Source organism: Cupressus sempervirens, chromosome 9, assembly GCF_028749045.1.
Source record: "Cupressus sempervirens isolate cs-2001-9-10 chromosome 9, ASM2874904v1, whole genome shotgun sequence".
NCBI classification, from domain to species: Eukaryota; Viridiplantae; Streptophyta; class Pinopsida; order Cupressales; family Cupressaceae; genus Cupressus; species Cupressus sempervirens.
In genome coordinates this window covers 758,447,614-758,461,533 of record NC_143126.1, presented here as the reverse complement: position 1 = coordinate 758,461,533, position 13,920 = coordinate 758,447,614, and positions in this window count along the sequence as shown.

The window sequence follows — 13,920 nt, the reverse complement described above, 5'->3', positions numbered from 1 at the left end:
TCACCTCTTCATGGATGTTGTTAAAATGTTTAGAAAAATCTTCTCCTTTAACACTACTTATTTCACATTTATCCAACTACCTCAATTCAGAAACATTTCTCAGACTACTCCCATATACAATTTGGAATGGTGATTTACCAATACTCCTATTGATATAATTATTATAAACAAATTTTTCTTGTGATAAAATCATATCCCATCTTTTTGGTTTATTTCCAACCAAGCATCTCAACAAGGTTCCCAAACTATGATTCCTAGCTTCTATCTACCCATTAGTCTATAGATGATGTGATGAACTAAACTTTAAATCTTTCTTCAACTTCTTCCATAATGTACACCAAAAATATCCAACAAATTTGGTATCTTGATCTGAAACTATACTTTTTGGTAGATTGTGTAGTCTTAGCACTTCTCTGAAAAACAATTTTTCCACATGAACAACATGACTAGTCTTCTTGCAAGGAATAACATGTGTTATCTTTGAAAACCTATCAACCACCACAAAAATAGAATCATTCCTGCATTGTGTCTTCGGTAATCCAAGAAAAAAAATCATTCTAACATCCTTCCATGGATTCTTCGGTATAGGTAATGGCTGATATAACTCTGTATTCTGCTTTACTCCTTTTGCCATCTAACATACTCTACAACTTTATACAAACTTCTTCACATCTTGCTACAATTGTGTCCATTAATAATTTTTAGTAACTAAAGCTATGGTTTTATCTCTACCAAAATATCAAACCAATCCTCCACTATGCTTCTCCTTGATGAGATTCTCTCTCATTGAACTTTTGGGAATGCACAACTAGCTTCCTTTGAACAACATATTATTATGGATCATGAAATCTAACCACTTTTTCCTATCAAGTATAATAGGTTCTATACAAGCCTTCCATACTGCACCAAAATCAAGATCATCTAGATACAAACTACTGAGTTCCTTGAACCCAACCACCTCTATCTACATTTATGTTAGCAAAAGTTATCTTTTACTAAGAGCATCTACAACTCTATTAGACTTCTCACTCCTATGTTTAAAAAAACAAGTTTAACTTTGCAAAAATTTAACCCACTTCAAATGCCTTTGGTTCAATTTCCCTTGACTATTCAAATATTGCAAAGCTTGATGATCAGTATACAAAACAAACTACTTGGGAAAATGATAGTGTCTCTACTTCTTCAATGCTTGAATTATAGCATAAATTTCCTAATCATAAACATAATATTTTCTTGTTGTATAATTCAACTTCTCACTAAAATAAGCAATAGGTCTACCTTCTTGGCTCATGACAAATCCTATTGCAGTACCACTAGCATCATAGTCTACTTGAAACTGTTGGATATAATTGCTCAATTGTGTGTTGTCTTTGATGTTACACAAATGTCATATTAGTCATTAGTTAGAGTCTATCGAGCTTAGTTGATCAGCAAGGCAAAGGTCAAAGTCTATCGAGATTAGTTGGTTAGCAAGGCAAAGGATAGAGTCTACCAAGCTCAAAATGTTAGTAAAGAAGGTTTACAGTGTCTATCGAGTAGATAGTCATTACTGAGCTTTCAAGGTTAAACAAAGAAATTTAGTTGTTATCGAGCTCACTCAGTCATCAAAGGGAAATGTGGTATAAATAGTTCTTACTAAGCTCTCATGGACAACGAAGGAATTTAGTTCTTATCGAGTTAACTCGGTAGCCAAAGGATTTTGAAGATATTGCAATATTAACCGAGTCAAGATGGTTAACTCAAGAAATTATTTCTGGAAGTAGTATTTACCAAGTAGGGTCAGCCAATGAAGGATTTCATTGATTTATGAAATAAAATTTATTTTTTTAAAGTAAGATCTATAGCCAATTGATGTATGGTTTATTGGTAAATATAACTTGTAAATGAGCTAACTTGATATTCTGAATGGTATATATGAGAAGTCAAGTTGTAAATTCTAAGAGGAAGTGATGCATTTGATGTAATGTGAATGAGAATAGAGACTGATTATTGTGGAAGTGAATATGAAGGATGATCAAAGATCATTAAGGAGCAACAAAGCTATATTCAATCAAGGAGGATCTAATGATGTAGAATAGAGATCTGTAATCAGAAAATTTAGTTGCATCCTATTTAGGTTAATTCATTTTTACTTTCTAATCATTGTAGCAGTGATTTCAAATCTCTTAACAGAGTTGGTTTAACAGCCATTTTGTAAATCCTCTAACAAGGTGACACTTCAGTTGAATTTTTCTAAAGACCTCTAGCAAGGCCACTCCTAACAGGGTGATTAAATCCTGTAACAAGTTACACCTAACAATTTGTATTGTAACCTTTAACAGGGTTGGATCTTAACAGGGATCACTTCAGAAGAGTGAAAATTGCTAATTAGTTACTTGGTGGCTTTTCCCATATTGGGTTTCTACATTAAATCTAGTGTTTCATGTGTTCATGTTATTTCTTTTATGGCTGCATGTTAATCACTATGAATGCTTAAAAGTTTAGTAATAAGTTAACATCCACTACATCTACTAAGTTACAACATTTTTCTATATGCTTACTGAGTGACAACAGTAACTAGTTATTAAGACATCTAAGGGATCTATGGACTTTTCTTTTTGTGGTAACTAATTCACCCACCCCTCTCAGTTACTCCATCTATAATCCCAAAAATTGGTATTAGAGATTTTGGTACTTACAAGAAAAGATTTCAAGGATCTAAGCTAAAGATCAAGATGTCTTACAAGAGGGGAATTCCAAGACTTAATAGGGACAACTTCTCAGCATGGCAAGGATTGATGAAACTTCATCTGGCTTCTATTAGTGATTCGGGATTGAAGTATCTTGATGAAAATTATGCAGAGCTTGCTGGTACATTATCTATCAATGATATTGCTAAAAAGAAGACTCACAATATCATGATGATAGATATAGCATCTGCTCTAAGTTATGAAGAATTTGATGACATCAAGGATTGCAATAATACCTTTGAAATGTGAAATAAGCTGAAAGAGATCTATGGAGCAGATGATAATGTAAGAAGAGCCAAAGTAGAAAGTTTGAGAGGACAATTTGATCAAATGAAGATGAGAGAGGATGAAAACATTGCAAAATATGTTGAAAGAGTTAAAGCATGTGTTAGTGAAATCAAAGCATCTAGAGGAGATATCAAGGAGGAGATAGTTATAAGTAAAGTTCTTAGAACTCTACAACCTATTTATGTAATCAAAGTCTCTATAATTTAGGAAAGAAGATGTGAAGCAAATCATAAGATAAATTTAGAGGCCATAGTTGGAAGATTGACTGCATTCAAGCTAGATAACTATGATAATTATATTCTAGCTACCAAGAACATTGACTCAACATTCAAAGCCAAGCTTTCACTCAAAGAAAAAGAAAAAAAGATAAAAGATCCTCAGTCAGATAGTGATGAAGAATCAAAATAGAGTTTAGAAAGTGATCTTGAGGTGGTTGAAGCTCTGCTAGCAAGGAAATATTCAAAGGGCAAATGGAAATGCAAAGGTAAGGTTTCTCTAATCTATTTTTCTTGTGAAGAAATTGGACATATTGTAGCTAGATGCCCAAATAAGAAGAACAAGGATGAGAAGAAAGGTCACAAGTGTAATGGTAAGAAAGACTTAAAATCATTCAAAGATAAAGGTAGGAAAACATGTTTAATGGCTAAAGATTCTAGTGATTTTGATGATGAAGAAGAAGATGAAATTGTTTACATTGCTATAAAAGATGAGTCTGATAATGATGAAGAAATGGAACTCATTTCTCATATGAGCATAAATGATACATGGATTATAGATAGTGGTTGTTCTCATCACATGAATAGTGATAAAACTAAGTTTGAACATTTTGAAGACTATAATGGTGGCAGTGTAACATTTGGCAACAATGAACTTTGTTGTATAAAAGGAAAAGGAAGAATCTCACTGACCAGGGAACTTGTATGTGACAATGCATATTGGGTAGAAGGAATAAAGCACAATATATTGAGTGTGGCACAACTACTCAATAATGGATTTAAAGTAGAATTCATGCATGGAAAAGCAAGACTGCTGGATGGCAAAGGTAAGTTGATTGGATCAGGCACTCAAACAAAAGGTAACTTGTTTTATCTTGAACTTGGTGAATGTTCATGTTTTATTGCTCAAATTGAAGAAATTTGGTTATGGCATAAGAGGTTATGTCATGTAAACTTTGAAAAATTGGTAAAAATAAGTAAATTCAGGAAAGTAAGGGGCATTCCTAACATAAAAAAAACTTGAGGCTGGTTTATGCAAGAATTGTCAAATTGGCAAAATGGGAAAGACTAGCTTTAGAAGCAAGAACTATTAGTCTGAAGAAACTTTAGAAATTGTAGATACTGATTTTTGTGGACCTATTGGCATTGAAAGTTATAGTGGTGAAAAAAAAAATTATTCTTTTTGTTGATGATTATTCAAGAATGATGACTGTCATGTACCTAAGATAGAAATCAGAAGTATTTGAAAAGTGCAAATGGTATTTGGCTAGAGTAGAAAAGAAAATAGGTAAAATACTAAAATGCTTAAGATCTGACAGAGGTGGTGAATTCATTTCACATGAGTTCAATAAATTTTTCATTGAAAGGGGAATCAAAAGATAGGTTTTAGCACCTAGAACTCCTGAACAAAATGGAATAGTAGAAAGAAGGAACAGATCTATCATGGACTATGCAAGAACCTTAATGATTGAAAAAAACCATTGCTATCAAATACTGGAAGGAAGCTATTAGCATTGTAGTTCATACCTTGAAACGAGTATAGCTAAAAAGGATTCATTCAAAACCCCCTATGAGTTATGGTATGGCTACAAACCCAATGTAAGTTACCTAAAAGTATTTGGAAGCAAATGTTACATTTTGAAAGAATCTAGAAAAGGTAAATTTGATGTAAAAGGTGATGAAGGAATATTTTTGGGAGACTCTTGCAAAAGTAAAGCATATAGATGTTTGAATTTATCTACTCACAAAGTCATAGAAAGTGCACACGTGAAAGTTGATGAGTTTGCAAAAAAAGCTAAAGAAGAAAGAAAAAGGGAACTTGAAGACTACAAGAGATTTGTTTACATTGAACTTGATACAATGCCAAATACACCTATCAATTAGGAATCTTTAACCCCCGAGTCTTCAGTAACAGAGTCATAGGAAGTTCAAACCAAGCTAATACCTACCAATTTGGAAGAATCCAAGTTGCAAATAGGATCTATCGAGTCAACATCTACTGAGCCCAAGCAACTAGAATCAGAACTAGAAGTTGAAGCACAGAAGGTTAACAAAGAAATTCACCTAAAAGGCAATGAGCCTATGTTAGCCAAGTATGTCAAGAAACATCATGCACTAGATCAGATCATTGGAGATAAATTAGAAGGAACAATGACAATAAGTAAGTTGAAAAGCACTTGTTTACTTGCTGATTTTGAACCTAGCTAAAATTTCAAAGATGCATTAGAAAATGAAAGCTGGATTGAAGCTATGAATGAAGAGATAGAACAATTAGAGAAAAAAAACATGGACTCTTGTACCTAGACCTAAAGACAAGAATGTGATTGGAACTAAGTGGGTATTCAAAAAAAAGTTAAATGAAGATGGTAAGGTGTCAAGGAAAAATGCTAGACTAGTATACAAAGGATACTCTCAAGAAGAATGTGTAGACTAGGGAGAAACCTTTGCTCCTATTGCAAGATTGGAAGCTGTCAGAACCTTACTTGCGTATGCTGCACACAAAGGATTCAAAGTTTATCAGATGGATGTTAAGTCAACATTTCTCAATGGCATATTGAATGAAGAGGTTTACATTGAATAGCTTGAAGGTTTTGTTGATCCAAACGAAAAGGACATGGTCTACAAATTGCATAAAGCATTATATGGTCTGAAACAAGCCCCTAGAGTATGGCATGAAAGACTGCATAACTATCTTATTTAGATTGGTTTTCAAAGAACTAATGACAACAGTATTTTGTACATAAAGGAAGGACCAGATAATAAGATTGTTTTGGTAGAAATATTTGTAGATGATACTTTGTTCATAGGAAATGATGATCTTTGCAAATAATTTTCAGAACAAATGAACAAATAATTTGAAATGTCAATGTTTGGAGAAATCAAATTTTTTGTTGGTCTTCAAATTCATCAGAGTAAGAATGGTATCTACATCACTCAATCTAAATACATCAAGGAGATACTGAAAAAGTTTGGTATGGAAGACTACAAACTAGTTGGAAGTCCTATGTGTACTAGATTGAAACATACCAAAGATGATGAATCAAAGGAAGTGGATCAGACATTGTATAGATCTATGATTGGAAAGTTGTAGTATGTAGTGCATACAAGACCAAGCATTGCTCTTGTAGTAGGAATTGTAGAAAGATTCTTAGAAAAACCAAAAGAAAATCACATGATGGCAATCAAAAAGATCATGAGATACTTAAAAAGAACTGAAGATTATGGATTATGGTATAAACTTGGAGGATGTGTGGATTTAAAAGTGTTCACTAATGCAGATTGGGTAGGGAATGTTGATGACAGAAAGAGTACAATTGGAGAAGCTTTCTTTCTTGGAAAAAAGAGCAAAACTATACATCCCAGCCCATAATAGAGGCTAAATATGTTGCAGTAGTAGTAAACTACTCAAACATTGTATGGTTCAAACAATTATTGGAAGGTATGAAGCAACAAATCAAAGAACTAGATATTTTGTGATAACACAAGTGCAATTAACATATCCAAGAATCTAGTGATGCATTCAAAAATCAAGCATATTGCTATAAAGTATCACTTTGTTAGAGAATTAGTACAATAAAAGGAAATCAGATTGAAATATGCCATACAAAGGAACAAATTGCTGACATATTCACAAATCTTTTTACCTAAGGATGCATTCTTCTATCTAAGAGGTAAGTTAGGGATCATTCCCCTATCTTAAGCTCACTAAAATATAGTTTTAGTGATGCATCAACATGAAAAAAATTGAAGATTTATTAGTTGATACAAAAAAGTAATGAAGACATTGCATATGAATTAGTACATCAAGTACAATGCTACTTATTTGATTTGTGTTGTCTTTGGCATGTGTTGTCAATGAGGGATTGCATACTATCATATCTTTCTGAAATTTGCAAAATAATAAGAGTTTTTGTAAGAGGGAGAGATTATTATAAAAGAGGTAGATTGCTATATTTGAAAGAGAAGAGTGAAGTATTCTACCTATAAAAACCTATTTTGAAATTTCATTCTACTATGACATATTGTGTTGCCATCAATGCCAAAGAGGGAGATTTTTGGATACAATTGTTCAATTGTGTGTTGTCTTTGATGTTACACAAATGTCATATTAGTCATTAGTCAGAGTCTACTGAGCTCAGTTGGTCAGCAAGGCAAAGGACAGAGTCTACTGAGCTCAATTGGTGAGTAAGGCAAATGATAGAGTCTACTGAGCTCAGAAGGTTAGTGAAGAAGGTTTACAATGTCTACCAAGTAGATAATTGTTACCAAGCTTTCAAAGTTAAACAAAGTAATTTAGTTATTACCGAGCTCAATCAATCATCAAAGGGAAATCTGGCAGAAATAGTTCTTATCGAGCTCTCATGGACAACGAAGGAATTTAGTTCTTACCGAGTTAACTTGGCAATCAAAGGATTTTTTAGTTATTGTAATTTAACCTAGTTAAGATGGTTAACTTAGGAAATTATTTCTAGAAGTAGTATTTACCGAGTAGGGTTGGCCAATGAAAGATTTCATTAATTTATGAAATAATGTTTATTTGTTTAAAGTAAGATCTATAGCTGACTAATGCATGGTTTATTAGTAAATGTAACTTGTGAATGAGCCAACTTGATATTCTGAATGATATATATGAGAAGTCAAGTTGTGAATTCTAAGAGGAAGTGATGGATTTTATGTAATATGAATGAGAAGGGAGACTGATTATTGTGGAAGTGAATTTGATGGATGATCAGAGATCATTATAGAGCAACAAAGCTATATTCGATCAAGGAGGATCTAATGATGTAGAATAGAGATCTAAAATCAGAAAATTTAGTTGCATCCTATTCAAGTCAATTCATTGTCACTTTCTAATCATTGTAGTAGTGATTTTAAATCTCTTAATAGAGTTGGTTTAACAACCATTTTGTAAATCCTTTAACAAGGTGACAGTTCAGTTGAATTGTTCTAAAGACCTCTAGCAAGGCCACTCCTAACATGGTGATTAAATCCTCTAATAGGGTCACACCTAACAGTGTGTAATGTAACCTTTAATAGGGTTGGCTCTTAACAGGGCTCACTTCAGAAGAGTGAAAATTGGTAGCTAGTTGTTTGGTGGTTTTTCCCATATTGGGTTTCCAGGTTAAATATAGTGTTTCATGTGTTCATGTTATTTCTTTTATGGCTACATGTTAATCACTATGAATGCTTAAAAGTTCTATAATAAGATAACATACACTGCATCTACCGAGTTATAGCATTTTTTTGTATGCTTACCAAGTGATAGCAGTAACTAGTTATTAAGACATCTAAGGGATCTGTGGATTTGTCTTTTTGTGGTAACTGATTCACACACCCCCCTCAGTTACTCCATCTATAATCCCAACAAAAACACCTTGTTAAAATTGGGAAGTTCTAAAATAGGTTGCTCAATAAGTTTTTTTTTCATCATATTAAAACTTTTATGTACTTCTACAGTCCACTTAAAATCTTTCCTATCCTCTCTCATTGTTTTAGTCAAGGGTCCACAAATACTGCTAAAACCTCTTATGAACTTTTTATAAAAATTAGCCAGTCCATGAAAAAATCTTACCTCTATCACACTCCTTCAAGTAGGCCATTCAAGGATAGCCTTCACTTTCTTTGGGTCCATTTTCAGACCTTCTATTGAGACTACAAATCCCAGGTACACCAACTCCTTTACAAAATTGCCCTTCTTCAAGTTTATCAACAACTTTTCTTCTTATCAAACACATTGTGAATATGAATCAAATGCTCTTCCAATATCTTACTAAAGATCAATATATCACCTAGGTAAACAACGAAAAACTTACCCATAAACTCCTTCAGTACCTCATTCATGAGCTGCATGAAAGTACTTGGTGCATTAGTTAGCCCAAAAGGCATGACTAACCATTTGTACAGTTCTTCTTTGGTTTTGAAAATAGTCTTCCACTCATCACCTTATCTAATAAAAATCTGATGGTACCCACTCTTTAGATCTATCTTTGTGAAATACTCAGCTCCACTCAAATGGTCCATAATATCATCCATCCTTGGCAATGGAAATCTATATTTGATTTTGATCTTGTTGATAGCATGAGGATCTATGCACATCCTCATTTATCTATTCTTCTTTTTTGCTAATACTGCTAGTGCATCACATAGGTGCAAACTCTCTTGAATCAACCCCTTTTACAGTAACTCATGAACTTGTCTATTGAACTCTTCACTTTCTTCTAGTGTCATTCTATGCATTGCCTTGTTTGGTAAACTAGCTCCTAGAACCAAATCCATCTAGTGACTGATCTTCCTCATTGGGGGCAATCCATCAAGTACATTATCTGATACAATATCAAAAAACTCTCCCAACATATATGCAACTTCTACAGGTGACTTCTCTACTTCTTCTTTACTATATTTTGCAATTATAGAAAAATGCACATGCTCATGCTTCATACCTTTGAGAAACTCTTTTCTATCAACAAAACATATTCTAGTAGCACTTCATACCTTTTCTTCTTTCTCCTTCCTCCTTCAATGATTTCAACCTATGTTTTTCTCCATCCCTGGTCAGAGTGTAGGTATTTTCTTGCCCATCATGTACACCATGCCTGTCAAACTACCACGGTCTACCCAACAACATATGGAATATGCCCATACGTATGATATCACAAAGTACTGCATCCTAGTAGCTTCCACTCTTGAACTTCACTAAACATTTCTCATTGACCATGACCTTGTGGTCATCTTGCACCCAACCAATATGGTATGGATGTAGGTGTTTCTATCTTTTCGACTTCAACTTGGTGACCATCATTTCTAACACATGAATTTTAGTACTTCCACCATCAATGATCACATCACAACACACATCTTCACATCTACTCTTTGTGTGAAACAAGCTCCTTCTTTGATTAGGTTCATTCTCACCACTCAATAGGACTCTTCTATTAACTAGGACTTCTCCTCTTTTAGTATCTTTAGAATATGATAATCTAACATCTTCATCAACATCCGCAACTCTAGCCTAGCCTTTTGTTCTTTGATCTATCCTTCATTGGTGTTGGGTACATTCAAATACTTTATGCCCTTCTTCTCTATAATGAAAACATTTCCCATGACAACCTTCTTTTCTAGACCCTTGTCCTCTGCCTCTTCCTCTTTGATCTCTATTATTCTGATCATGGAAATAATTGGAATTGTTTTCTCTCTAGTTCTGATTGCTACTTCCAGCCTCATTCTTGTTCTTTTGATCATCATTTCAAGCACCATAAGATCATCTGCCATATCTTCCACCACAACCTCTTCCACTATTCTTGGTGTCAAACTTCTTGCTCACTCTCTACCTAACTCTTAGGGCAAACTAGTAGGTGGTGCATGAGCACTTAGTCATAATGATATTGTAGATGATCCCAAGAAATATTTTAAGGTATTTCCATATGTTTTTATGTGATATTCCATGTAATGGAATCAATGTTAATTCCTAAAGGAAATAAATGTAAAGTTGTAAAGATAGTGGAAAACTATAAAGTTGTAATGCTCTAACTTATATATTGTGCTTGGTATATGTTACTTGTTCAACATGAACTAAGTAACTGACTTAAGTGTATAGACACTTGTCAAAATTAATCTGAGATTAACAAAAAATGATTTAGTACTTGATATTATCTTCAAATTTCACTCACTCACTATTATTCTTTCATCACAATTATCCCCTATAGAAAATATTGGTCAGAATTCTTCTCAAATTTACAAATAATTCTAGGTTACATCAGCTAACTACAACACACAAAGATTAATTGCAAACAACTGTTGACCAACAATTAAATTCTTCATACATGAAAGTAAAATTGATTTGATTTTTCAAATTTTCCTTGATGTAGCCCATGATTTCTTCAACATGCAATTGAATAAAAGATTAGTGCCCTATCCATTGGCATTTAGAGTCTACACAATAATTATGACCTAATTAATTGCCTTACAATTAATTTTATCAACAATCAACCCTAAACCCCATTCTTATGAATATCCTTCTTATATGACTAGAGATCCTATCAATTTAATGAAGCATTTACTTAATTCCTTGAATTAAAAGAAATAGTAAATTGATGTGTAACCTATCCTAGATGTATTAAATTGTATAAATCTTGCTCGTACAATCTCAACATAACCAACACATAATAATGGAGACAGAATTTAGAGAAAATATATATGGCAAGACATTCCTTTTGTATTAATTTTCCTTGAAAATCATACACTACTAATATAAACTCATAATAACTCAAGACAAGACATGATGATCCTTCAATGTCAATGTATTATTAAATTTTTAGAGAAAGATACATCAGAAAGTTAACACTAAGACTAACTAGACCAAATGAAAGACTAGCATAACACTAAAATTCACACAAACTTTGGACCCCTTTCTCTAGCCTTGGGATCTCATTTATAAAGTATGAGATGCAAAAAGCTTTAGGCCTAGGGAAGAAGGACGATTGTCCTTAAGACAAAAAGATTTTTACAAACAAAAGGTCACTATCATAATATGACAAAAGAAATTTCTCTCTTTCTTTCTTGCAATAGATGTCTCTATCATGAATTTTTTTTTGTGAGGACATTTCTATTGCAACTTCTTGTTGCTAAGAGGCTTCATGCAATAATTGGCTAGGATGCATCTATTGTTCCTCTAATTATGGGACCACTTGATTTGCATGTGATGAATCTAGTTTTGATATTTGCAAACTAATTGTGACTCGTGGCTCTCCCTCCAGATCATTATATTGAACTACCAAATCATCAATTACAAATGGTTTCCTTTTTGTTAAGTTACTAGTTTGAACTTCCATATTTGTTACTACAGTTGGTTGTTCATCTTTTCTTTCTTCTCCTTGAGATGGTGCATCAATTATCTGCAGTTCATCTGGGTCCACCTCATCTTCATCCATCTCTTTAGATATCAACTAATTAGCATAAGATGTTGGCATAAATTTATTTGCCATTAGTGACAACACTTTTCTCACAGTATTAACCGAGTAAAGAAGAACTCAGTGTTAACCGAGTTCAGTCGGTTAACATAGAAATTAGTATTAACCGAGTTCAGTCGGTTAACTAAGAACTCAGTATTAACCGAGTTTGGTTGGTTAATTAAGAACTCAATATTAACCGAGTAAAGATGGATGCAGTGTTAACCGAGTTCAGTTGGTTAACATAGGACTCAGTATTAACCGAGCTTAGTCGGTAAACAAAGAAGTTTGTTCTACCGAGTTTGTTTTGCTATTTGGCCGACTCAGTTAAATTTTGTCTACTTTTATTCAGCCGACCATTGCATGTAATTTTAACTTGGATGGTATATATATGTAATGTATTGTATCATTCAAATAGCATGTGAAATATATGAAGTATGTGAAGAATGTGTGCGAAAGCATGTAAGCTAAATTTTGAAGGTTTTCAGCAAGGTCAGCATTGGAGCAGAAATGTTTTATCTGTCATATCAAGGACAATCAGAGCGTAGCGGATCTTATCAGCAATCAGTTGTATTCAGATCCACTGTTTCATTCTAACAGGTGAATCAGTTTTTATAAATCCTTTAACAGGGTAGACTTAACAGTCTTTGTACTAAATCTCCTAACAGAGTGCATACTTATGAAGTATGTTTCAAATCCTTTAACAAGGTGGATATAACAATCCTTTATGCTCCTAACAGGTCAGATCACCAGAAGTGATCATTGTATGCCTTAACCGGCTAACTTCCTACTGCAGTAAAGAAGATTTGTGGGTTTCATCCCCACCCCAGTTTTACTTTCTATTTTGGAAGGTTTCTGGGTCACCAAAATCTCTGTGCTTATGTGTTATGAATGTCTACATACTACAGAATTAGGTGATTAAATATTTTACTGGTTAATATGAATTGATTTAAGATTTTATGTTTACTGATTCACCCCTCCCCTCTCAGTAAACTGTTATATCTTGAATATTTCCAACAATTGGTATCAGAGCTAACTTGGTTCTCAGGACAAAGCTTGACAGCTTGAGCAAAGATCAAAGTCAATGGAGATATTCAGATTGGAGAAAGTTATAGAAAATGAAAAGTTAGATCTTGAAATGGCCATGGTTCAACTTAAAGAAGCAAAGGAACATCTTTCTCAATCCCTAAAAAGAAGAAAGGATCTTGCAAAACAAATGAATGATCATCAGTATGTTGAAGTGAAGATTGAAGACCTGTTACCATCAAGCAATTCAGAAGAAGCTAACCAAGCAATCAAAGAACTTCTAGAAAAGAATGGATCTCTGCAAGAAGAGGTAAGAAAGCTTAAGAGAGAACAAGAAATACAGTCAATCAGGCTATGTGATGTTTTGGATCAAAGAAACAAAGCACAAGAAGAACTGGAAGATAGAAGTCATGAAATCCGCAATCAAACTCATCAGTATGAAGATCTCATAGACCAACTCACCAATACAAATGAAGAAATCAGGATTCTCAGAGCACAAAATGAAAGAATAAGGAATGATTTGAACATTGAAAAGCAAATCAATGAAAGTCTACAGAATAACTTGAGATCAGAAAGACAAATCAATGAAAGCTTGAAAAATGACCTAATCTCTGAAAGGCAAGTCAATGAAAGGATGATGAAATCTCAGGTAGACGTAAATCAATTGAATGAGCAGAATCTTCAAAGACAAACAAGCAAAGATGGTTTTGGATACAA